The sequence below is a fragment of the Ranitomeya imitator genome, chromosome 3, assembly GCF_032444005.1.
Source record: "Ranitomeya imitator isolate aRanImi1 chromosome 3, aRanImi1.pri, whole genome shotgun sequence".
Lineage (NCBI taxonomy): Eukaryota > Metazoa > Chordata > Amphibia > Anura > Dendrobatidae > Ranitomeya > Ranitomeya imitator.
Genome location: NC_091284.1, coordinates 397,804,758 through 397,830,767, shown reverse-complemented (window position 1 = coordinate 397,830,767; position 26,010 = coordinate 397,804,758). Strand labels below are relative to the sequence as shown.

The following is a 26,010-nucleotide window of genomic DNA, read 5'->3' as shown; positions in this document are numbered from 1 at the left end:
AGCTCCGCAACTCAGCACATCCAGCCCCCGCTGGCATCAGGAACAGTGGATCAGATGGTGTGCCAAGTGTCACATCCCTAACAATCAGATATAAATGACCTATCCAAAGGATAGGCCATCAGTATAAATGTGCAGCGCCCCAGAGTCCTGGTCGTTGCAGTAATGTCGCTCTGCCACTAAGGGGAGTGATGTTATGTTTGATTGCACTAAAGGAGTTCACCTGACCAGGTATCACAAGCACACATTACACTTCACATTCTGGCCACTAGGGGGAGCAAAAGGCACTATGTATTAGGCCACTCCTCACACTGGTAAAACTAGGGGTCGGATAGGAAGCTAGAACAGAACGCAGCCTGGGAGAGTCCAGGGAGGACCTGTCAGGGGTGGGTTCCTGACAGGGGCCTAGCAGAAAGAGTAGAAAGTGACGGAGCTGCGCCTGCACTACCTTGTGGCAGTATCCTAAGAAAGGACACGAAGAGAAGGATATTGTGGAAAAGTGAGAAACGAGATCAAAGCACAAAGGAGAACCAGTAGGAGTCGTGCCCCAAGAACGGCAAAATCCTACTGGGGCGCGTAGCCGGTGACCGGAACACCGAGGAAGTAACTGACTCCAAGCATTACTTCAAATACCGCAGGACAGTTGATTATAGGTTGGCTGTCTACCATACATCACCTAAGAAGACATAGGGGGCAAGCGTGGAGAGGGGCCTCTCTAGGGTCCCAGAATAGCTCCGAGCCTTCCCGTCAAACGGGTGCGTCCTATCCAGATAAACTTGGGGGACGGAAAGTGAGAGAGAGAGAAAGAACGAACACGAAAGTTGTGAGGACTATCCCGAATGCTCAGCAGGGAAGAACTACAACGCACAGGCGCTAGAAGGTAGACACTGATTTCCACCTGCAAAGGGAACTCTGGATGTGCCTTCGGACCGGCCGGTCTCAGACAGCCCAGTTAGCAGTGCTCTGGATTGCGGATCCCGAAGTCTTCAGTAAAAGGTAAAGAGACTGCAACCCTGTGTCCTCGTTATTAACCGCGCCTCACATCATCACCACCTACACTACTGGGAAGCCCTGGGGATATACTTCACCTGTGGGAAGGTAAACCATCTAGCTGCCATAACACCACCCCAGCGGGCCCCAAGCAGCGCTGGTCACCCTGACTGAATACCACAGGTGGCGTCACGAAACCTTAGCCGACTTTCATCACCCCCTTTCATTGGACGCCCCTTAGCAGGGTCACGGACCGGGTCCAGCCACCGTGACGCCCCTAGAGCCAGACAGATAGGACCGGTACCGAGTAACCCGCGGCCCTGCGTCTGGGGGGCGCTCTAAATGTCCCAATCACTAATGACAACACATATGGTTAGCCAATTTTATTTGATAAAGTCAATCAGTACTCATTCAATACCAACATGAACATGAAGTAATCTAATAGCATTTATATACCCTTCCTAAATAACACTGATATATAATACATTTTAAGATTTTTGGTATTTAGTAAATGAGGTACCACCTCCAGCAGTGGCAGCCGATAGGCACACTCTTAAAATCCTGGGGAAACCTACCTGTAGTTCAGCTGTGGACTATACAGTAATTTTGCTAACACTTTAGAAGTATTTCTATATTGTATGAATATGATTGCTCCAAACAACAGTGGGTCTCAGGGTACTTTTAAGGATGCAAACAAAATGTCTGCAGTGAACACTGGTAATTGATATAACAAGTTTATTGGTGCTTGTTTACAAAAAAATTACATATTGCAATCATTGTGAGGGTTTCACACTAACAATTCCTTATGCGATCATTTGTATGTAACATTTTATATTATTGGCAGAACATCCTTTGTTTACATAAGGCAATGTGTTGGCAAAAAAACATAATTTTTATACCTGCTTAAAATATGATAACGATAACCAATCATTTATCATTTGACGTTGCATGGCTGTCCTGGTTTTCAGTGGGCATTGATTTAAAGTGGGCATTGATCAGGGAGGAATGTGAATGAACGGTTGTTTTAGATGAACATCTCCTTTGTAAATGCTAGGGGCAATTGTAGATATTATGTAGGTCAACTAAGTACATTCCAAAGACAAAGCAATATTTTTAAGACAGAAAATAGCTAATTTTATTAAGTTTTTGGCCCAGTTTTTGCAACTTTGTAACATAACTGGCGAGTAGACATGTAGAGTGAACAACTAGTATGGCTCTGTTCACATTACATTTATGGCCTCTGTTTAACAGAATGTCATGCAGTGATGTTTCTCTTATCTAGCAACAGCTCTCGCATAGAGATCATTGCCCTGTATTTAGCTTCATCCATCTTTCAATCATCTCTGATCAGTTTCCCTGTCCCTGCTGAAGAAAACCATCCCCACAGCATGATGCTGCCTCCACCATATTTGACGATGGGAAAAGTGTTTTCAGGGTGATGTATCAATTTAGAACTTTTTGGGCTAAATGTAAAAATGTGTAGCAGAGAATTAATGTAGCACATCACTCTGGAAACACCATACCTAGCGTCAAACATGATGGTGGCAGCGTAATGCTGTGGGGATTGTTTTCTTATGCAGTGACAGGTAAGCTGGACATAGTTGATGGGAAGAGGGATGGAGCTAAATACAGGGCAAACCTGGAGGAAACCCTGTAAGAGACTGCAAAAAAACTTGAAACTGGGGTGAAGGTACACCTTCCAGCAGGACACCAACACTAAACATACAGTCAGAGCTACAATGGAATGGTTGAGATCAAAGCATATTCATGTGTGTGAATGGCCCTGTCAAAGTCCAGATCTAAATCCCATTGAGAATCTGTGACAAGACTTGAAAATTGCTGTTCAGAGACTCCTCCATTCCATCTGACTGAGCTATTTTGCAAAGAAGAATGTGGGAAAAATGTCAGCCTTTAGATGTGCAAGTCATACCCCAAAAGACTTACAGCAGTAATTGCAGTGAAAGGTTGTCTTACAAAGTACTGACTCGGGGGGTTGAATACAAATGCACGTCACAATTTTCATGTTTATCTTTTTAAAATATCTAGAAAACCATGTATCATTTCCTATACACTTCACAAATACTTGCAAATTAAAATCACAATAAAATACAATTATGTTTGTGGGTGTAATGTGAAAAAATGTGGAAAAGTTCACGGGGTATGCATATTTTTCAAGGCACTATAAGTCCAGAACGTTCCTGGTGTACATATTAAAAGTACATCACAAACGCGATGTGAATGCAGCATAATTTCAAAGATCCTAGGGAAGTATCTACTGTGCATAATGCTGAATCCTGCATATGATTTTAATCTTCCAGCATGTTTTTCTGGGAAAGTCACACATGGGTAACATTAGAGAGACCAAGCGCACACCCAAAATATTTCATGGTTATTGTGATATGGTTACATTGCAGTGACTGCTTTAGGTTAGTAGGAAAGATAAGAATTTATACAGGAACTGAAACTGTTTAGACAAAAATAAATCTACTGTATAAAATGTTTCACTTTTCTTAGCAATTTTCAACTATCTCTTTCATTTGTTTACTATTATAGAAAGTTTTCAGGCTACATGTATAAATTAAAATTATTACTTATGATGGTTATGCCATTAAAAACAATTTGTACTGAATATACTTATTATACTACAGCTAAATGTATGGAATATATGTATATTTTGCAATATATACACTAACGTCTAAAAAAAAACCTTCCCAAATTGGTAATTTAACAACTAGGTGCATGTAAGCTTGTTCTGTTTTAGCATACCTCCCAACTTTTGAAGAACATAAAGAGGGACAATTCATGTGGTGCACGTAGCATGGCAAGAACATTTTTGACTACACATCTAGCCACACCAACTTACAACTTCTTTCTATAGTGGCAGAAGGAGATGTAAGAGAGGGGTGGCAGTAACGGACATTCAGAAGACACCCGAGACTGCAGGGCATAGACCCAAATCCGGGACTATTTGTTGGGACTAATGATGAGCAGATTGGTTCACGGGGCTCAGGTCCAATGTTCACGTCAATGGTACCTGGCGGTTGAATGGTAGGCCGCGAACCTCTCAACTCTTGGCATCCCGATTAGCTAGGGCTGGTGCGACGTCATCTGTATGTCATACTCATCTCTAGTTGGAACCTATAGATTTATCTTATGTTCATCTACTATATAATTGTCTAAGGGTCACTTCCGTCTTTCTGTCTGTCTGTCTGTCCTTCTGTCTGTCACGGATATTCATTGGTCGTGGCCTCTTTCTGTCATGGAATCCAAGTCGCTGATTGGTCTCGCCAGCTGCCTGTCATGGCTGCCACGACCAATCAGCGACGGCCACAGTCCGATTAGTCCCCCTCCTGCAGTCAGCGCCCGGCGCCCGCTCCATGCTCCCCACAGTCACAGCTCACACAGGGTTAATGCCAGCGGTAATAGGCCACGTTATGCCGCGGGTAACTCACTCCATTACCGCCGCTATTAACCCTGTGTGACCAAGTTTTTACTATTGATGCTGCCTATGCAGCGTCAATAGTAAAAACATCTAATGTTAAAAATAATAAAAATAAAAATAAATCATTATATATTCACCTTTCGCGACGCTCCGGTGACCGCTCCATGCAAGCAGCAGGTGTATGGGAGAAGGACCTGCCATGATGTCACGGTCATGTGACCGTGACATCATCACAGGCCCTGCACGCCTGCGCGAGAAGGACCTGCCATGACATCACGGTCATGTGACCGCTACGTCATCACAGGTCCTGCGCGCCTGCGCGAGAAGGACCTGCCATGACGTCACGGTCATGTGACCGAACTACAAGGGGCTCTCGGAAGGTGAGTATGTTTATTTTTTAACCTGTGACATACGTGGCTGGGCAATATACTACGTAGCTGGGCAATATACTATGTGACTGGCCAATATACTACGTTGTTCTGTGCTGTATACTACATCGCTGTGCAATATACTACGTGACTGGGCAATATACTACGTGGCTGGGCAATATACTACGTGACTGGGCAATATACTACGTGACTGGGCAATATACTACATGGCTGGGCAATATACTATGTGGGCTGTGCAATATACTACGTGGCTGGGTAATATACTACGTGACTGGGCAATATACTACGTGGCTGGGCAATATACTACGTGGCTGGGCAATATACTACGTGGGCTGTGCAATATACTACGTGGCTGGGCAATATACTACGTGGCTGGGCAATACACTACGTGACTGGGCAATATACTACGTGACTGGGCAATATACTATGTGTCTGGTCAATATACTACGTGGCTGGGCAATATACTACGTGGGCTGTGCAATATACTACGTGGCTGGGCAATATACTACGTGGCTGGGCAATACACTACGTGACTGGGCAATATACTACGTGACTGGGCAATATACTATGTGTCTGGTCAATATACTACGTGGCTGGGCAATATACTACGTGGGCTGTGCAATATACTACATGGACATGCATATTCAAGAATACCCGATGCGTTAGAATCGGGCCACCATCTAGTTCATTCATATTTATAGAAGCCAGAATGTTCTCTTTCTTATGTAGCTTCACTTTAAGGCCGGTTTCACATTAGCGTTGCGGAAGGCTGCGGACTTCCTCCGTGAAGCCCCGCCCTTGGCCGCACCTCCACCGCTAGCTCCGCCTACTTCTGCTTGTGGCGTGCATGTGGCCTGCGTACCTATCTTTAACATTAGGTACGCAGGTCGTGCCGCTGTATGCGGATGCTTTCGCATGCAGCCCTCCGCAGCTCCTCAAAACGCTAGTGTGAAACTAGCCTAAAACATCTGTTTTTTTCTGTCTGCAAGCTCATGTTGACACGTAGCATAAATGCTGCACTTGTTGTTTTCTGCAGCTGTCCGGACCAAACAACGCAATAACTATCTTCTCAGGCTATTGCATTTCTGCTACATTTTTTAGTGCCTTTTCCCCTTCTTTGATGCTTTTTTGGTGCCAATGTAATGGCACATTTTTAAGTGTTTTTATAGTACAATAAAGCTTTGATTGTGGACTTAACAAAGTAACTGCAGTTTTTTTACATGTTTTTTTTCAGGTTCGTCGTAGAAACCTCTAGAAAAAAAGAAAGCACCAAAACTGCACAGTTGAGCAGTGTCTTTATATGCACAGTTTTCACGAAACCACGTCCACTTTACGTGGACAGTTAAACATAGCAGGATTGCTATGCATAAGAGCAGAAGAAAAAAGACACCGCCTCCTCCCAGCCTGGGGTCCACAGCATTGCCCCACTATTTCGGTCGCTGCCAGCTTCCTGCAGCAGCGCCCCTGCCTCCTAGGGCCTCGCTGCATAGTAGCCAACCCCACTGTAAAAGCAGACTACAAGACGCACAGCCATTCTATTAAAAAATGTTTCCCTATTTTCCTCTCCAAAATTTGAAGTGCGTCTTATCATTCAGTGCGTCTTATAATATTTGGTATACTATATTCTTCATCAGTGCAGGCTGTGGTTCATAGCATATTAGTCATGCCAGTAAATTTCGGATGTGACTGGCTCCAAGTGCAGCTCAGTGTGCTTGTCCGCATTGTGGACGGAGCTGCCTTCCATTGCATACATATGTTCTGGTCCGTAAAACATACCAAAGTAGTACATGCAGCGATATGTTATATGCAAACCATCGGTTTGTGTAGAAAATTCACTATGTGCACTGGCTATAAAGGATCTGCGCGCTATCCGTGTGTGGACTGGACTGATTCTATGCTTATCATAACAAGCCCTTAAGAGCACTGCTATTGAAACATATGCAGTGCTGTCTCTCCAATATCTTGAAGTCCAGTATGTCCGCATGAGCCTCTGGAGTGCGAAGTGAAGATTTGGCGAGACTGCATCATATGATGTGATCATCACTGTCTAAGGATTGCAGACAGGAGCTTTGGGACCAGCGTCAGGAACTGTAGGAACATTGACGAGACCAATGATCTGAGGGAGTGCTTCATTTGGACAGAAGACAACTGACCTGTTATTAGTGATTGAGAAAGGGAGTGATAAGACAACAACATTCAATGCGCTTTAACCCCTTCAAGTTGCGGCCCTTTTTCGTTTTTGCGTTTTCATTTTTCGCTTCCCTCCTTCCCAGAGCCATAACTTTTTTATTTTTCCGTTAATATGGTCATGTGAGGGCTTATTTTTTGCAAGACGAGTTGTACTTTTGAACGACACCATTGGTTTTACCATGTCTTTTACTAGAAAACGGGAAAAAAATTCCAAGTGCGGTGAAATTGCAAAAAAAGTGCAATCCTACACTTGTTTTTTGCTTGGCTTTTTTGCTAGGTTCATTAAATGCTAAAACTGACCTGCCATTATGATTCTCTAGGTCATTACGAGTTCCTAGACATCTAACATGTCTAGGTTATTTTTTATCCAAGTGGTGAAAAAAAATTCAAAACTTTGCTTAAAAAAAAAAAAAAGTGCCATTTTCCGATACCCGAAGCGTCTCCATTTTTCGTGATCTGGGGTCGGGTGAGGGCTTATTTTTTGCGTGCCGAGGTGACGTTTTTAATTATACCATTTCGGTGCAGATACGTTCTTTTGATCGCCCGTTATTGTATTTTAATGCAATGTCTCGGCGACCAAAAAAACGTAATTCTGGCGTTTCAGATTTTTTTCTCGCTACGCTGTTTAGCGATCAGGTTAATGCTTTTTTTTTATTGATAGATCGGGCGATTCTGAACGCGGCAATACCAAATACGTGTAGTTTTTTTTTTTTTTTTAATTGTTTTATTTAGGATGGGGCGAAAGGGGGGTGATTTAAACTTTTATATTTTTTATATTTTTTTCATATTTTTAAAAACATTTTTTTTTTACTTGTGCCATGCTTCAATAGCCTCCATGGGAGGCTAGAAGCTGGCATAGCCTGATCGTCTCTGCTACATAGCAGCGATCATCAGATCGCTGCTATGTAGCTGAAATGCAGGTGTGCTGTGAGCGCCGACCACAGGGGGGTGCTCACAGCAGGCCGGCATCAGTAACCATAGAGGTCTCAAGGACCTCTATGGTTACCTTCCTGATGCATCGCCGACCCCCGATCATGTGACGGGGGTCGGCGATGACATCATTTCCGGCCGCCCGGCCGGAAGCGCCGGTTAAATGCCGCTGTCTGCGTTTGACAGCGGCATTTAACAGGCTAATTGCGGCGGGTGAATAGCGATTTCACCCGCCGCTATTGCGCGCACATGTCAGCTGTACAAAACAGCTAACATGTCGCGACTTTGATGTGGGCTCACCGCCGGAGCCCACATCAAAGGGGGTGACACGGCATGCGCAGTACTAGTACGGCGCATGTTGTGAAGGGGTTAAAGAGGATGTCTTAAAGTCCGCATAAACATTAGGCAAAATTCAGCCAAACCTAAGGCTAGGTTCCCATTGCGTTAATGGGTTAGCGCTAACGGACAGCGTTGCACGTTGAAAATGTCGCAATTAACGCCGTGCAACGGGTCCGTTAGAGCACCCATTGACAGCAATGCTATTTTTGCCTGTAGCGCATTGCTAGCACGTGCCATTTTCGGCACGCGCTAGCGATGTGCCGTTCTTTTGTGACGGACCTAGGACACTGCTTGCGCAGATCGGGGATCTGCGCTAGCGGGGATGACGAGCGCGGGTCAAAAAGAAACATTGCCTTAGCACAATCCGCTAGCGCTATGCGCTTAACGGATTGCCCTAACGCAATGGGAACCTAGCCTAAGTGTCATGCACATGAAGGCCTCTGGACTCTCCACAACAGAAGATGTCAGGGGAGAGAAGGATCAGGGCTGTTGAATTTCAACAAGCCTTTGTTCGGCACAGAGATAAACTGCTGTCAGCAGAGTCTCTCTCAAAGTTCAGCTAAAGGTACCGTTACACTTAACGATTTACCAACGATCACAACCAGCGATACGACCTGGCCGTGATCGTTGGTAAGTCGTTGTGTGGTCGCTGGAGAGCTGTCACACAGACAGCTCTCCAGCGACCAACGATGCCGAAGTCCCCGGGTAACAAGGGTAAACATCGGGTTACTACGTGCAGGGCCGCGCTTAGTAACCCGATGTTTACCCTGGTTACCATTGTAAAAGTAAAAAAAAAAACACTACATACTTACATTCCTGTCGCGTCCCCTGGCGTCAGCTTCCCTGCACTGTGTAAGCGCTGGCCGGAAAGCAGAGCGGTGACGTCACCACTGTGCTCTGCTTTACGGCCAGCCGGTGCTGACACTGGGGGACGCAGGGAAGCTGACGCTGAGGGACGCGACAGGAATGTAAGTATGTAGTGTTTTTTTTTACTTTTACAATGGTAACCAGGGTAAACATCGGGTTACTAAGCGCGGCCCTGCGCTTAGTAACCCGATGTTTACCCTGGTTACAAGTGAAGACATCGCTGAATCGGCGTCACACACGCCGATTCAGCGATGTCAGCGGGTGATCCAGCGACGAAATAAAGTCCTGATCATTCCCCAGCGACCAACGATCTCCCAGCAGGGGCCTGATCGTTGGTCGCTGTCACGCATAAAGATTTCGTTAACGATATCGTTGCTACGTCACAAAAAGCAACGATATTGTTAACGATATTGTTATGTGTGACGGTACCTTAAACCTTCCTGTGTATGGGGGAGTTGGTAAAGAAAGCGGTCAGCTAACAGCTACTATCGAACGAGTACTGGGCCTGTAAGATAGGTCATTAATATCTGATCGGTGGGGCTCCGAGTACTGGGCCTGTAAGATAGGTCATTAATATCTGATCGGTGGGGCTCCGACACCCAGCACCCCCATCAACCAGCTGTTTTTCATTCTAATAGCGACCCTTTAATGGCTATAGATTTGCTGGTTATATAAAGTCAGCTTGTTTATAATATCTGTGTATTCACTGCATATGGTGTGTGTAATCGGATGACAGGAAAGTCGAGCCCACTTAGTTCTCAGCCAGATATGCTTGTACTGCTTCAAAGAGCTGGAGACCATTCACACAGGGAGCGGTCCTTTGGCTTGTTTGTTCTGTAACTGCGGGTCTTTGTTGCTCCAGTTCTAATCCAGTTTAATTGTTTTGTTAATTGAAAAAGTGTCAGAGATGTTTTTCTTCTAGCTGATAGAGCTATCCACAAAATATAAAGATATTCCCTTCACTTAGCATAAGTTAACATCAATGTGTGCAAATTTACTCTTGAGATATTCCCTATCCATATGATAAGTTAGTGGGGGACAAGATAAGTTAAGTGCTGGGACCCCCATCAACCGTGAAAATTGGGCTCTGGAACCCGAGAACTATGTTCTGTAAAGCCCTGTCTTAAATGAATCTGAGAAGCTCATACTCGCCCTATGCTTCTTTACTAGATCCACGGACAAGGAATGGAGCAGTGGTCACGCATGCGCTTCTCTGCACCATTCAACAGAGGATTCATACAGACTCTGCAGACCCTCTTGTTGGAATAGCTGGGGGCTCTCAGCAGTTGGGCCAGCAGCAATCAGTAAAGGCCCCTTCACATTAAGCGACGCTGCAGCGATACCGACAACGATCCGGATCGCTGCAGCGTCGCTGTTTGGTCGCTGGAGAGCTGTCACACAGACTGCTCTCCAGCGACCAACGATGCCGGTAACCAGGGTAAACATCGGGTAACTAAGCGCAGGGCCGCGCTTAGTAACCCGATGTTTACCCTGGTTACCATTCTAAAAGTAAAAAAAAACAAACAGTACATACTTACCTACAGCTGTCTGTCCTCCAGCGCTGTGCTCTGCTCTCCTCCTGTACTGTCTGTGTGAGCACAGCGGCCGGAAAGCAGAGCGGTGACGTCACCGCTCTGCTTTCCGGCTGACCGACGCTCACAGCCAGTACAGGAGGAGTGCAGAGCACAGCGCTGGAGGACAGACGGCTGTAGGTAAGTATGTAGTGTTTGTTTTTTTTTACTTTTAGAATGGTAACCAGGGTAAACATCGGGTTACTAAGCGCGGCCCTGCGCTTAGATACCCGATGTTTACCCTGGTTACCAGTGAAGACATCGCTGGATCGGTGTCACACACGCCGATCCAGCGATGTCAGCAGGAGTCCAGCGACGAAATAAAGTTCTGGACTTTCTTCAGCGACCAACGATCTCCCAGCAGGGGCCTGATCGTTGGTCGCTGTCACACATAACGATTTTATTAACGATATCGTTGCTACGTCACAAAAAGCAACGATATCGTTAACAATATCGTTATGTGTGAAGGTACCTTAAGTTTTCCACTATCCTGTGGCTAGGAGTTAATGTACTATTGTGGGAAAATTAATTTAAGGTAACTTTTTTGTGTGCAACATTTATATGTTACATTAATGTGGTGATATTTTACTTAAAGGGGTGGTCCTAATCTAAAATTATTTGTAAACTAAATGATATCATGTATTTTTTCTAATATACCCTATATACTCGAGTATAAGCTGAGATTTTCAGCCCATTTTTTTAAGCTAAAAGTGCCCCTCTCAGTTTATACTTGAGTCATTGTCCCAGGGGGTCGTAGGGGGAGAGGGAGCAGCAGGAGTGGCGGCTGTCACATCATACTCAGCTGCTCTGGGCGCGGTCTCTGCACTTCCCTGCTTCTCTGGTGGTCTCTGGCTCCTGCAGCTCTTCCTGTGTTCAGTGGTCACGTGGTACCGCTCATTAAAGTAATGAATATGGACGCGACTCCACTCTCATAGGCGGAGCGCATATTCATTACTTTAATGAGCGGAACCATGTGACCGCTGAACACAGGAACAAGCTGCCGACGCGCGCTGGAGACCATCGGAGAAGCAGGGACTTGCAGAGAGACCGCATCAGGATGGGGTGCGTATGACGGGGGATGGTGAGCCATGCAATATTCACCTGTCCCCGTTCCACTGCCGCGCTGTGTTTACAGCGTCCTCTGGCTGTGACATTCAGGTCAGAGGGGGCGATGAAGTGTTTAGTGCATGCCCTCTGACTGAACAGTCACTGCAGAGTCCCAGAAGACACAGCGGCGTGTGGCGGTGGAACGGGGACAGGTGAATATCACAAGTGTCGATGTCCTGAGCTAGCGGCGACTCTCGCACCTGACCCCCATAGTGCTCCAGTATCCCCGCTGATCAGGCCCCGGCACTCGGCGCCCAGCAATGAGAGGTGAGTATGTCATTTTTTGTTTTTTTTTTAAATTGCAGCAGCACCAGCATAGGGGCATATTATTCTATGGAGCATCTTATGGAGTCATCAACCTTTATGGAGCAGCATATGGGGCATAATATTCTCTGGAGCATCTTATGGGGCCATCAACCTTTGTGCAGCATTATATGGGGCATAATATACTATGGAGCATCTTATGGGGCCATCAACCTTTATGGAGCAGCATATGGGGCATATTATTCTATTGAGCTTCTTATGGGGCCATCAACCTTTGTGCAGCATTATATGGGACATAATATTCTATGGAGCATCTTATGGGGCCATCAACCTTTGTGCAGCATTATATGGACATAATATTCTACGGAGCATCTTATGGGGCCATCAACCTTTGTGCAGCATTAGAAGGGGCATAATATTCTATGGAGCATCTTATGGGGCCATCAACCTTTATGGAGCAGGATATGGGGCATATTATTCTATTAAGCATCTTATGAGGCCATCAACCTTTGTACAGCATTATATGGGACATAATATTCTATGGAGCATCTTATGGGGCCATCAACCTTTATGCAGCATTATAAGGGGCATAATATTCTATGGAGCATCTTATGGGGCCATCAACCTTTATGGAGCAGCATATGGGGCATATTATTCTATTGAGCATCTTATGGGGCCATCAACCTTTGTGCAGCATTATATGGGACATAATATTCTATGGAGCATCTTATGGGGCCATCAACCTTTGTGCAGCATTATAAGGGGTATAATATTCTGTGGAGCATCTTATGGGGCCATCAACCTTTATGGAGCAGCATATGGGGCATATTATTCTATTGAGCATCTTATGGGGCCATCAACCTTTGTGCAGCATTATATGGGGCATAATATTCTATGGAGCATCTTATGGGGCCATCAACCTTTGTGCAGCATTATATGGGGCATAATATTCTATGGAGCATCTTATGAGGCCATCAACCTTTGTACAGCATTATATGGGGCATAATATTCTATGGAGCATCTTATGGGGCCATCAACCTTTGTTCAGCATTATATGGGGCATAATATTCTATGGAGCATCTTATGGGGCCATCAACCTTTATGGAGCAGCATATGAGGCATATTATTCTATTGAGCATCTCATGGGGCCATCAACCTTTGTGCAGCATTATATGGGGCATAATATTCTGTGGAGCATCTTATGGGGCCATCAACCTTTGTGCAGCATTATAAGGGGCATAATATTCTATGGAGCATCTTATGGGGCCATCAACCTTTATGGAGAAGCATATGAGGCATATTATTCTATTGAGCATCTTATGGGACTAGCAACCTTTGTGCAGCATTATATGGGGCATAATATTCTATGGAGCATCTTATGGGGCCATCAACCTTTGTGCAGCATTATATGGGGCATAATGTTCTATGGAGCACCTTATGAGGCCATCAACCTTTGTACAGCATTATATGGGGCATAATATTCTATGGAGCATCTTATGGGGCCATCAACCTTTGTGCAGCATTATATGGGGCATAATTTTCTATGGAGCATCTTATGGGGCCATCAACCTTTGTTCAGCATTATATGGGGCATAATATTCTATGGAGCATCTTATGGGGCCATCAACCTTTATGGAGCAGCATATGGGGTATATTATTCTATTGAGCATCTTATGGGGCCATCAACCTTTGTGCAGCATTATATGGGGCATAATATTCTATGGAGCATCTTATGGGGCCATCAACCTTTGTTCAGCATTGTATGGGGCATAATATTCTATGGAGCATCTTATGGGGCCATCAACCTTTATGGAGCAGCATATGAGGCATATTATTCTATTGAGCATCTTATGGGGCTAGCAACATTTGTGCAGCATTATATGGGGCATAATATTCTATGGAGCATCTTATGGGCCATCAACCTTTTTGAAGCATTATATGTGGCATAATATTCTATGGAGCATCTTATTGGGCCATCAACCTTTGTGCAGCATTATATGGGGCATAATATTCTATCGAGCATCTTATGGGGCCATCAACCTTTATGGAGCAGCATATGAGGCATATTATTCTATTGAGCATCTTATGGGGCTAGCATCCTTTGTGCAGTATTATATGGGGCATAATATGATATGGAGCATCTTATGGGGCCATCAACCTTTGTGCAGCATTATATGGGGCATAATATTCTATGGAGCATCTTATGGGGCCATCAACCTTTATGGAGCAGCATATGGGGCATATTATTCTATTGAGCAACTTATGGGGCCATCAACCTTTGTGCAGCATTATATGGGGCATAATATTCTATGGAGCATCTTATGGGGCCATCATTAACCTTTTATGCAGCATTATATGGAGCATATTTTAATATAGAGCATTTTATGGGGCCCATCATGAACTGTATGGAGCATTATATGGGGCTCCTGGTTCAACATGGATATTCAAAAACATTCAACCTACTGATGTCTCAATTAATTTTACTTTTATTGGTATCTATTTTTTTATTTTTGAAATTTACCAGTAGCTGCTGCATTTCCCACCCTAGGCTTATACTCGAGTCAATACGTTTTCCCAGTTTTTTTGTGGCAAAAGTAGGGGTCTCGGCTTATACTCGGGCCGGCTTATACTTGAGAATATACGATACTTTAATGAAAAAGTCCTCATGGTACCCTCAGTAAGCTAACTACTTTATTTTTTTAAGTACTTCCTGTGTGATGACGCTTTGTTTGAGAATCCCAATGTATGCTGGGATACTCAAATGAGTGGTCATTAAGGGGTAGACGCTGCGGTCACTGCTGTAGCCTCTGCCCCCCCCCAACACCCTGAAACGAAACATCATCAGTGACGTCCATTTCATGGGCTGGGCTAGTCCCTGCTCTACTGAGGATGAATCGGTTGTCAATTCTAGTGGATGCTCAGAAGAATCTTGTCACGTTGATGTCTGTTTCAGGTGCTTTGATAGTCCCTGCTCTTGTCATTTCCAGTGGATACTCAGTAGGATCTTGTCACTGTGCAATATTCTTATCAGTGCATAGTGACAATGGTCTATGGCGCCGGCTCTGATCAGAACTGATGAGCCAGCAAGAATGAGCATGATCTGTGTACATTATAAGGAGAGAGGGATCGAGGAGAGAACAGCATCGCCTTCGCATGTGACATCACTTGCGGAGGCGGGTCTGGTCTGTGCTCGCTCATTCTCTCCTTTCTGTGCGTACTGACAGTGCACTCTCTTCCCGGCTCATCACTACTGACCAGAGGTGGAATCAGATCTCATTGTCATAATTGGTCTGATTCTCTCATATGAGAGAATACACAGTTGTCTGCACTTAGCCTAAAGCTTCTGGTTAATATGGTGGACACACATACCAATGGTGTCAGCACAACAGCCTGCGAGGCATGTGGTACAGTGAGGAATTAGATAATTGGTTATGCTGGATGGCAGACATAATGGCAATGCAGTTAATTTCATGTCCATAATGTTATGATTGGGGAGACAAAAATGTATTGCCACAGGTAGATCAATTATTTTTTTCTCTTATTGTATGGCAATGAAAGTTCATACTTATTCTCAGTTTCTGCCCTGTCTCCCCTACATACAGACCCCCAGTTGGACATTTAGTACAAATAATTAAGTACACCACATTAGAAGTGACTCAGCTGAAAGTACCTGGTATCTTGTAATCTTGATGTGATTTGGAGATCTTTATCTTGTTCGTGGTCATTATAAATGGACAGGTTTTACATTTTTTCTGGTTGCAAGGAAAGGTACCTGCAGCTGTTGGAGAGGACAGTGAGTTTCTGACAATGATGATTGTTAGATTTGGGGGCTGCCTAAAACACAGTAGTGGGGGGTCTGGAAAAATGGATTGTAATCGGGCATCTTTTTGTAGTAAAGGTTATAATTTCCGTGCAGCTCCCCTTAGCACCTCCAGATTTGGATTGTAGGTGACCACTAGAGGCACCAGGTTGTTTTCTTCTTTAGCTTTGTAAGGCCTCTTTCTCATTTCCGTCGGTAGGGGTCCGTCGCAATGCATCAGGCCGACGTACTGACGGACGTTGTGAAATTACTGCACGTCGTGGGCAGCGGATGCGTTTTTTCAACTCATCCGCTGCCCGTTCTGAAGTCCGAGGAGGAGGGGGTGGAGTTTCGGCCACGACGCACAAAAAAAACGTTACATTGAACGGACGCGACGTGTGGCCATCCATCGCGATCCGTCGCTAATACAAGTCTATGGGGAAAAAAAGCATCATGCTAGCATTCCCTCACATCTCCTCCAGCCCATTTCTCTGGCTGTCACCACTCACCTTACTAAAATATTCAACCTCTCTCTCTCATCTGGTATCTTTCCCTCCTCATTTAAACATGTCAGCAAACATCCATTACTTAAAAAACCATAACTCAACCAAAACTGTGCAACTAACTATAGACATGTCTCTAATCTTCCATTAATCTCTAAACTCCTGAAATGCTTGGTCCACTCCCGTCTAATCCACTATCTCTCAGATCACTCTCTTCTTGACCCTCTACAATTCGGTTTCCACTCTTTACACTGTAATGAAACTACCCTCACTTAAATTTCTAATGATCTACTAACAACTAAATCTAATAGTCACTACTCCATGCTGATTCTCCTGGATCTCTCTGCAGCATTTGACACTGTGGATCACCTGCTCCTCCTCACTATGCTCTGCACTATCTGCCTCAAGGACACCATCCTCTCCTGGTTCTCCTCCTATCTCTCTGACCTCTCCTTCACTGTATCTTTTGCCAGCTCCTCTTCCTCTCCTTTTACCCTTAAGGTACCTTCACACTGAACAACATTACAACGATAACGATAGCGATCTGTGACGTTGCAGCGTCCTGGATAGCGATATCGTTGTGTTTGACACGCAGCAGCGATCAGGATCCTGCTGTGACATCGCTGGTCGGAGCTAGAAGGCCAGAACTTTATTTCGTCGCTGGATCACCGGCTGACATTGCTGGATCGGCGTGTGTGACACCGATCCAGCGATGTGTTCACTGGTAACCAGGGTAAACATCGGGTTACTAAGCGCAGGGCCGCGCTTAGTAACCCGATGTTTACCCTGGTTACCATTGTTAATGTAAAAAAAAAAACACTACATACTTACATTCCGGTGTCTGTCACGTCCCTCGCCGTCAGCTTCCCGCACTGACTGTGAGCGCCGGCCGCAAAGCACAGCGGTGACGTCACCGCTGTGCTCTGCTTTACGGCCGGCCGGCGCTCACAGTCAGTGCGGGAACCTGACGGCGAGGGACGTGACAGACACCGGAATGTAAGTATGTAGTGTTTTTTTTTTTTACATTTGCAATGGTAACCAGGGTAAACATCGGGTTACTAAGCGCGGCCCTGCGCTTAGTAGCCCGATGTTTACCCTGGTTACCCGGGGACTTCGGCATCGTTGGTCGCTGGAGAGCTGTCTGTGTGACAGCTGTCCAGCGACCACACAAGGACTTTCCAACGATCACGGCCAGGTCGTATCGCTGGTCGTGATCATTGGAAAGTTGCTGAGTGTGACGGTACCTTTAGGCTAGGTCCACATTGCATTAGGGCAATCCGTTTAATGGATCCATTTGTAAGCAGCACTAACGGCGAACGCACAATGAACGGAAACGTTCGTTCTGCATAGAACTCTATTGCAAACGCAGGCAGATGTGCAGCCACATGTTAACGCACGCATTAACGCGATGGCAAACATACAAGACAATTTGGGCTCAATTATAGCGCATCCATTTAATGAATCCGTTAAACGGATTGCCCTAACGCAATGTGGACCTAGCCTTACTCTCAGGATTCCTCAAAGATCAGTCAGAGGCCCCTTCCTTTTCTACTTATATACTGCCCCATTGGACAAATAATCAATAGATTTGGTATTAAGTACCATCTTTATGCCGATGACACTCAATCATACACCTGAACTCCTGACATCACACTTGCATTATTTCAAAACACCAGGGATTGTCTTTCCGCTGTCTCTAACATCATGTCCTCCCTCTATCTGAAACTGAACCTGTCTAAAACTGAACTCCTTGTGTTTCCTCCCTCCACTAACCTAGCTATGCCCGATATTGCCGTTTCCGTGTGTGGTTCTACCATTACTCCCCAGCAACATGCCCACTGTCTTGGGGTCATAGTTGATTCAGATCTTTCATTCACCCTCCATATCCGATCATTGGCTCGCTCTTGCTATTTCCACCTTTAAAACATTTCTAGAATTCAACCTTTTCTTACCTTTCACTCTGCAAAAACTCTGACAGTAGCTCTTATTCATTCTCGTTTGAACTACTGCAACTCTCTACTAATTGGTCTCCCTCTCCAATTCGTCCTGAATGCAGCAGCCATGATCATATTCCTTTCCAACTGCTACACCGATGCCTTTACCCTGTGCCAGTTGTTGCACTGGTTGTCCATCCATGTTCAATATAAATTTATCGCTCTCAGCCACAAAGCGCTTCACGCTTCTCCACCACCCTACATCTCCGACCTTGTCTCAGTCTACCACCATACCTGTGCCCTCCGTTCTGCTATTGAGCTAAGATTCACATCCTCAATAATACGAACTTCCCATTTCCGTCTCCAAGACTCCTCGAGAGTTGCGCAAATTCTTTGGAATGCATTACCCAGGACACTTCGATTAATCCTGAATACCCACAGTTTTAAGTGTGCCCTAAAAAGGCATTACTTTAGACTATCCTATTGACTCAACATATTTATCTAAGTATCCCTGTTTGCCCATGAAAAATTTTCTTCAAAACCAGGACCCTTGTATTATTATTATTATTTATTATTATAGCGCCATTTATTCCATGGCGCTTTACATGTGAGGAGGGGTATACATAGTAAAACAAGTACAATAATCTTGAACAATACAAGTCACAACTGGTACAGGAGGAGAGAGGACCCTGCCCGCGAGGGCTCACAATCTACAAGATCATATGTTCACTCACCCTAAATGGAGTTAACAGCCCTCTGTGTCCATACACATACTGGTTGGTGACCGGTTTATGCAGCATTATATGAATACCATATTTATTATATTGATAGCTGGACCGTACAATGAAAGCAATTGTTAGTGTATCGTCCCCCAGTAGGGCAGTGGGGTACTTGGATCCGGGTCCTTCAGTTCTCCAGGGGGAATGTGACGGTGGCTGACCCGGTCCGTGGGTCTAGGGGACGTCGTTAATAAATGGGGGAAAGGTCTTTAAAGGGATAGTGTTCGTGACGCCACCTGTGGTATTCGGTCAGGGTGACCGACGCTGCTTAGGGGTCCGCTGGGGTGATGTTATGGCAGCTAGATGGTATACCTTCCCACAGGTGAAGTGTATCCATGGGCTTCCCAGAGTGTAGATGGTGTATGGTGGATGTTGTAAGGCGCAGTGAATAACGAGGACACAAGGTTGCTGTCTCTTTACCTTTACTGAAGGCTTCAGCGTCCACAGTCCAGAGCACCAGATCACAGGGCAGGCAGAGTCCGGCCAGTCTGAAGGCAAATCCAGAGTCCCCTTATCCAGGTGGAAATCAGTTGCCTTCCTCTAGCGCCTGAGTGTTGTAGTCCCTCCCTGAGTGTTGTAGCTTCTCGGTGAGGTCCTCACAACTGATGTTGGTGTTCTAGATGTTATGTCTCTTTCTCTCTGTCCCCCAGATGGTATGGATAGGACAAACCCGTATGACTGATGGCCTGAGGCTTTTTACAGGGCCCTACGACGCCCCAGCCCCCACAAGTTGCCACCGTGCCTCCTGGGTGCAAGGTCGGGCAGCTAACGTGGAATTAACTGTCCTGCCAGTCTCTGAAGCAAGGCTTGGAGACGATTGCTCCTTCGGTGTTCTGGCTACCGGCTTCTGCGCCTCAGAGGGAGACAGCCTATTGCAGGGCAGAACTCCCTCTGGATTCTTCTCCTTGTGCTATGACTTCGTTTCTCACTCTCAGCAACGCAATTCTCTTCGTGTCCTTTCTTAGGATGCTGCCGCACGTGGGGCAGGCATAACTCCGTGGCCTTCTATCTGGGCCTCTGACAGGATCCCACCCCTGTCAGGGACCTCTCTGTCTGCAGCTGTTTGATGTTCCTCCTTCCCCCTGTCTGCCTGACAGGTGCTGCCTGGGTGAAGCCCAGTCAGATTCTGCCTAACTTCCTATCCAGACCACCAGTTTTACCTAATTGTGAGGAGCGCCCTACTAGATAGGAGCATAGCTCCCCCTGGTGGATTGGAGTGTGAAGTGTGTTGTGTGGTTTGTGATACCTGATAAGGTGATCTCCTTTATTGCCATCAGACATAACATTACTCCCCCTGGTGGAAAAATGACATTATTGCAACGACCAGGACCCTGGGGTGCTGCACTAGCATCCACTTTTCATGTCTCCCCTATTTCCTCATAGATTGTAAGCTTGCGAGCGAGCAGAGCCCTCATTCCTCCTGGTATCTGTTGATTTATGTGATTTTTGTGATTCTGTAATGTATTTTATTGTCTGTACATGTCCCCTGTAAAATGTAAAGTGCTGTGGAATATGTTGGCGCTATAGAAAAAAAATGATTATCATTACATGAGCAGAAAGCTGCAAATCAGTTGTGTGGGTGGGGTTATACAGATCTCAGCATTCAGAGAACTGCTAGGTCACAAATAAATGAGTGATTTTATCAACATGACAGCAAGCAGCCCAGTAAGTGACAGATTGTTGAAATCAGGTTATCCACTTTTTCATTATGCTGCTCTCAGAAAGGATAGCAAAAACCTAGTGGCAGATTCCTTTTAAAGGGGTTGTCTGGCCCTAGGTTACAAGTCTACAATCACTCTATGTGCTGGCTCTGGGAGCTGCGGGAGTATGACCACAAGTATGTGATTTGAATACATGCGGTCACGTAACTACTAGATGGACAATGAAAGCGAGGTTGGACAAGTCTAGTCGGAATGTGTGGCTTGAAGTATGCAAATTGCATACTTGTGGTCAAATGACCACCCGCTCCAATTGTTGGCATCGTAGAATCCTCACGGTGAGCAGTCTGCATTGTCTCAAGATTCATTCCTTGCATATACACTATACTAAAAATATCCCCTATACTAAAAAAGGCTAAAGTTGTGTGTTAAGTCTGACCTTTCATAGACTCCACCTTGAAAACACATACATTTCATCGTTGTCAGACATGGCACATATCAATGGTACAGCTGTGATTAGCACCAACGCTCTCACTGCACATTCTCTTTTAAAAGAAGTAATAAATGCCTTAAGTATTACCAGTCTCAAAAAAAATATTGCAGCTTTTAATCAATATGTTACATGCCACACTTTCCAAGTCTCTCTTACACCATTTTTTTTCACTTATCACACATTACAAAATATGGCCTCTTATTTTCATGTGGGTTTCCCATCATTATTTCAGAATCCTCCCTCGGCCTAGCAGCTAAAATTATGATCCATTTTAATCATAGATTTTATTCCATCTGTCGCATAGGGAAATTAGATTACAAGTTGTCCTAGAGAAATAAAGTTCATTTTCTATGATAATTATTGTGAAGTATGCCAGTGCAATTTCAAGTGACAATATTCATAAATTTAAATTTTTTTAAAAAAAAAGTACCTGTCATGACCAAGTTAGTGAGTCACAGTGCTCCTTACTGTCCCAGGATATGATGTCACACAGGTATGTTTCCTAATCAGACCTGTGGCACATAGGGGACAAAAGGTAACATGGCTCTGTGACTCATCAGCTTCTTTTATCATCCAGGCAGTTAAAACTCTGAGTAACTACTGTGCTAAAAAAAAAAAGAAAGAAAAAAAGAGAAGGTAGCCAGGAAAAAAGGCAGTCTAACAACAGGACAATGGAGAGATAACAGTTCTCAAAAACGGTGACTAATGGCAGAAATCAGAAAATGATGAACTGGGGGAACAATGCTAGTGGCAAAGCAAAAGGGCAGCCAAAAAGTAACTCATTTTAATTATTTGTGAAAAATCCTATGGACTTTTCAAAAAATCTCTTCCACATTTTTTCTTAAATAATAAAATAAATTAGATGTAATAACATTGCCATGAAGTTTTTCACATCGATCGTTAAAAGTGATTGATATATTATATTTTTTATCTTGTAAATTTGTAACTTTTCTTTTTTCACACTTCTATAGGAAATAGGTCAGAAAAGTCAATATAGGCTAAGCTCACATTCGTACATCTGAAGATATATGACATATGCGTTGGACATATACATAAGAATATTTAAGTGTGTGCCAAACACAGAACTACATTTATCTGAATTTTGACCTACACATCCATTTATGTCTACAAACATTTAAAAAAAAAAAATCTTTTATAATTGTTTTTTATTCTTCTCACTGACGTTTTCTGATATAGACTGGAAAACAAAAATGTTTTAGTCGTATTGAAACGTACTGCGTTGCGTTTTATTAAGTCTTCCATTGAGAATAATGGAGAAAATAAACGTGTACATCTTTCATGTGTTTTTTGGATGTCCAAGAAAAATACAATACATCGTATTTTATTTTATTTTAAAATTTTATTTAGTTTTCAAGGCAACATTCAGATACCTGTTTTTCATGTACCTGTTCTGTTTTTTTTCTCTTCACAGATAGAACACGTACCTATAATAGACTGTGACCCTGATTCATCAAGGCTTTCACACGAGAATTCTGGCTTTGCAAAGCCACAAAATGTAGGCGCAACCTGGTGTTTTTCCAAAATTATGTGACTTTTTATCTATTCACGCCATTTTCTCCCAGCTCTAATAAAATTGGCGCAGTTCGGGTGGGGCGTGGTGGGATGCCTCAGTTCTTCTAATTCATGACGAGCTATGGTTATCTGGAGTAAGATTTATGGCGTAGTACATGACGCACACCACTCTTCAGATGCCCCAGATCCATGAACAGGAGCCTCTGACTGCAGCACGCCTCCTCAAGATCAAAGGGAACTATGTGTTTTTTGTGGACCAGGTGTCTCAAAAAAATCTAAGACAAAACAGAGACATGTGCATTTTTGATCCGAGCCATGTATCAAATTCACTAATGTAAGTTAAAAAATGAAAACATAAAAACATTTCATCCACATGCTTTTCTTTGTTAATGTTTAAAGTGTGGGAGATGGTTTGAGAAAAATATTGTTTTACCTATGAGAAAACTTGATGAAAAAGATGAAAACCTGACTAAACGCTGATGAAAATCTTACATGACGAGAGCTTCTGGCTCAGATACAGGATGGGATGTTTTTCTCCATTTACTTCCTGAGACAGCACGGCTTGCAAGTAGTGATGAGCAAGTGTACTCCTTGCTCAGGTTTTCCCTGTGCACGCTCGGGTGGTCTCCAAGTATTTGTGACTGCTCGGAGATTAAGTTTTCATCCCCCCAGCAGCATGATTTACAGCTATTAGCCAGCTTGATTACATGTGGGGATTACCTAGCAAACAGGCAACCCCCACATGTACTCAGCCCGGCTAGTAGCTGTAAATCATTCAGCTGCAGCGATGAAAACGAAATCTCCGAACACTAACAAATACTCTAAGGTCACCCGACTGTGCTCGGGAAAACCCGAGCAACGAGTATACTCACTCATCACTACTCTCAAGTCAACTTCTGACGCATCTGTCTGGAACACAAATTCTTTGCTGAAGCTGCTTAAACGCCATCTCTGTCTCAGCGGTCCATTTAATCATCATCGATTTATTGCCTTTTAGGAGATCCATCAATGGTGCGGCAATTATGGCAAAACTTGGGATAAATCACAGGTAATCTCCCACAGTTCCAAGAAACGCCCTCAATTGCTCCTTGGAAAGCGGTTGCGACCACTTTTTAATCGCCTTGACCTTGTTTTTTTGTGGCTTGATTTCACCCCTCCCGATAACATAGGCTACGTACTTGGCCTCTTCCTTCTCTATGGCACATTTTTTCAGATTTATGAAGAATTAAGTTAAGATCTATAGGCCGGACACAGATCTCCCCAAGAGTCTGCCTCCAGAGCTTATTTTATATGAAAGGAGGGGTTACCAGTGTGAGACAAGTAGAATATGAGAGCAGATTATCAGTCATTTTACGTCTTACCCTGGTAACTCCCCCTTTCATTTAAAGTACAATAAGCTCTGGAGGCAGATTCTCAGGGAGATCCGTGTCCAGCCCATAGATCTTAACAGCTCATTTACATATTAAGGAACAGGTGGAATTCTATGGAATAAGACATCAGATCACAGGTATCAAGGTATCATTTTATTTAGCTTCCTATTATTATATGCCCATATAGACAGCTGAGGAGGGTTGATACTACTGACAGATTCCCTTTAAAGGGACTCTGTCAGTACAAAATGACTGCTCAAACTAAGGGCTCTTTTCCATTTACGAAAAACACGTCTGTGTCTCGCATGTGAAAACCAAGCTCTGGCGCCGGCACTCCAGAGCGTGCGGCTGCATAGCAATACATGGAGCTGCACGCTCCGCTCCCAAGTGCCGGCGCCAGAGCTTGGTTTTAACATGCGAGACTCGTATTTCTTGCAAGTGAAAAGAAGCCCTTAGCCCTGCCGCTCAGTGCTTCAATCATTCATATGCACTTTTTCATTAATTTGTTTTCCCTCAATCTTCACCCCTCTTCTTTGATTTACATCTCTGGCTTCATAGAGTCAGAGAAGGCCAGAGATAGATGAAAACCAAGCAGGTGGAAGGTGTATTTAAATGATTGGCCCCGCTGTGATGCACCGAGCGCCTGTACTTGATTTGAACAGTCATTCTGTTCTGACAGTCCGTTTAATGTCTCCCTAATTAAGAAAATATATGGTCATTTACTAAATTACCATGTCAATTTAGATGTTTGGGAATATAACCAATTTCTTTTTTAATACCAATATATTCTTTCAGAAGTGTAAATGTGTTATGTATTGCAGAGTGCTGTAACAGGAAGTATGACACAGATGATGTGTAGACATTGTGTCAGTGGTTCAGCAGGTGCAGTATTTTGTGACCTATCATTGACAGTAAAGACTTCACGAGCTTGTGTAAATAATATCCGTACAAACCATTTGTGTTATACGATCTATATCTACCACTGCACGATTACATTGATTTAACCTTGATTTATTTTTATTGATGTGCGACTTTCTAATTGAATATCCATTAACTCTTTGTCAGATTAATCAAATGTACGGGTAGTCTACAGCATGCGATACATGTCCAGATTTCATTTATGTATTCATTCATATCATTTTAATAAATTGTCATCACTCTCTGTCCCCGTTGGGTCTCACAATCAAAATTCTCAATCAGGATGTCTTTTGACATCATCTGACTTGTGGCAATAATCAACCACTGATCAACTACTTATTTGCTGATCGGTGGTCGATTAATAGCCTATTTAGACAGACTAAATTTTCTATGCACATGTAGCGCCGGCGTCTCTGTCTGCAGTCCCTCTCTTCCTGCAGAGACGCAAGCATACTCACCGCCACGGCCTCGTCCTGCTCCTTCCGGGTCTGCTGCTACCCGGTGTGCGTGCACCACACATAGATCCACGGGCACTGTGCATAGGGCCCCGGTGTGCATGTACCACACACAGATCCACGGGCACTGTGCATAGGGCGCGGGCACACATCCCCTTTATTAAAGGGGCCGCGTGCGTTCCTCAAATGTGTCACCAGCAAATAGCTGGAGGGAACTTACTAGTTAAAACACCTCCTCCAACATGGAGGTGCCTGTGCAATGTTGTGAGTTTGTTTCCTAAGACTCTTGTGAGTTCCCAGGTCCCAGTTTTCATATCCCAGTACCTTGCACCTTCCAGAGCTCATCTCAATGTCAGCCGGTCCCGCTGCATCTGCCAATGCTCATGTCAATGTCAGCCTGTCCTGCTACACCTGCCAGGCTCATCTCAACGTCAGCCGGTCCTGTTACACGTGCCACTGCCCATCTCAACGTCAGCCGGTCC

General features: G+C 44.4%; 1 long non-coding RNA gene across 1 annotated transcript in view; it reads left to right on the top strand.

Moving 5' to 3' along the window:
• Positions 1–23,141, top strand: part of LOC138672119 (uncharacterized) — a 42,006-nt gene extending 18,865 nt beyond the window's left edge. Inside the window, exon 3 of the long non-coding RNA XR_011319589.1 lies at positions 22,685–23,141. This is a non-coding gene — a long non-coding RNA (uncharacterized lncRNA). The remainder of the gene's footprint in view (positions 1–22,684) is intronic.
• The last annotated feature ends 2,869 nt before the right edge of the window (positions 23,142–26,010 follow it).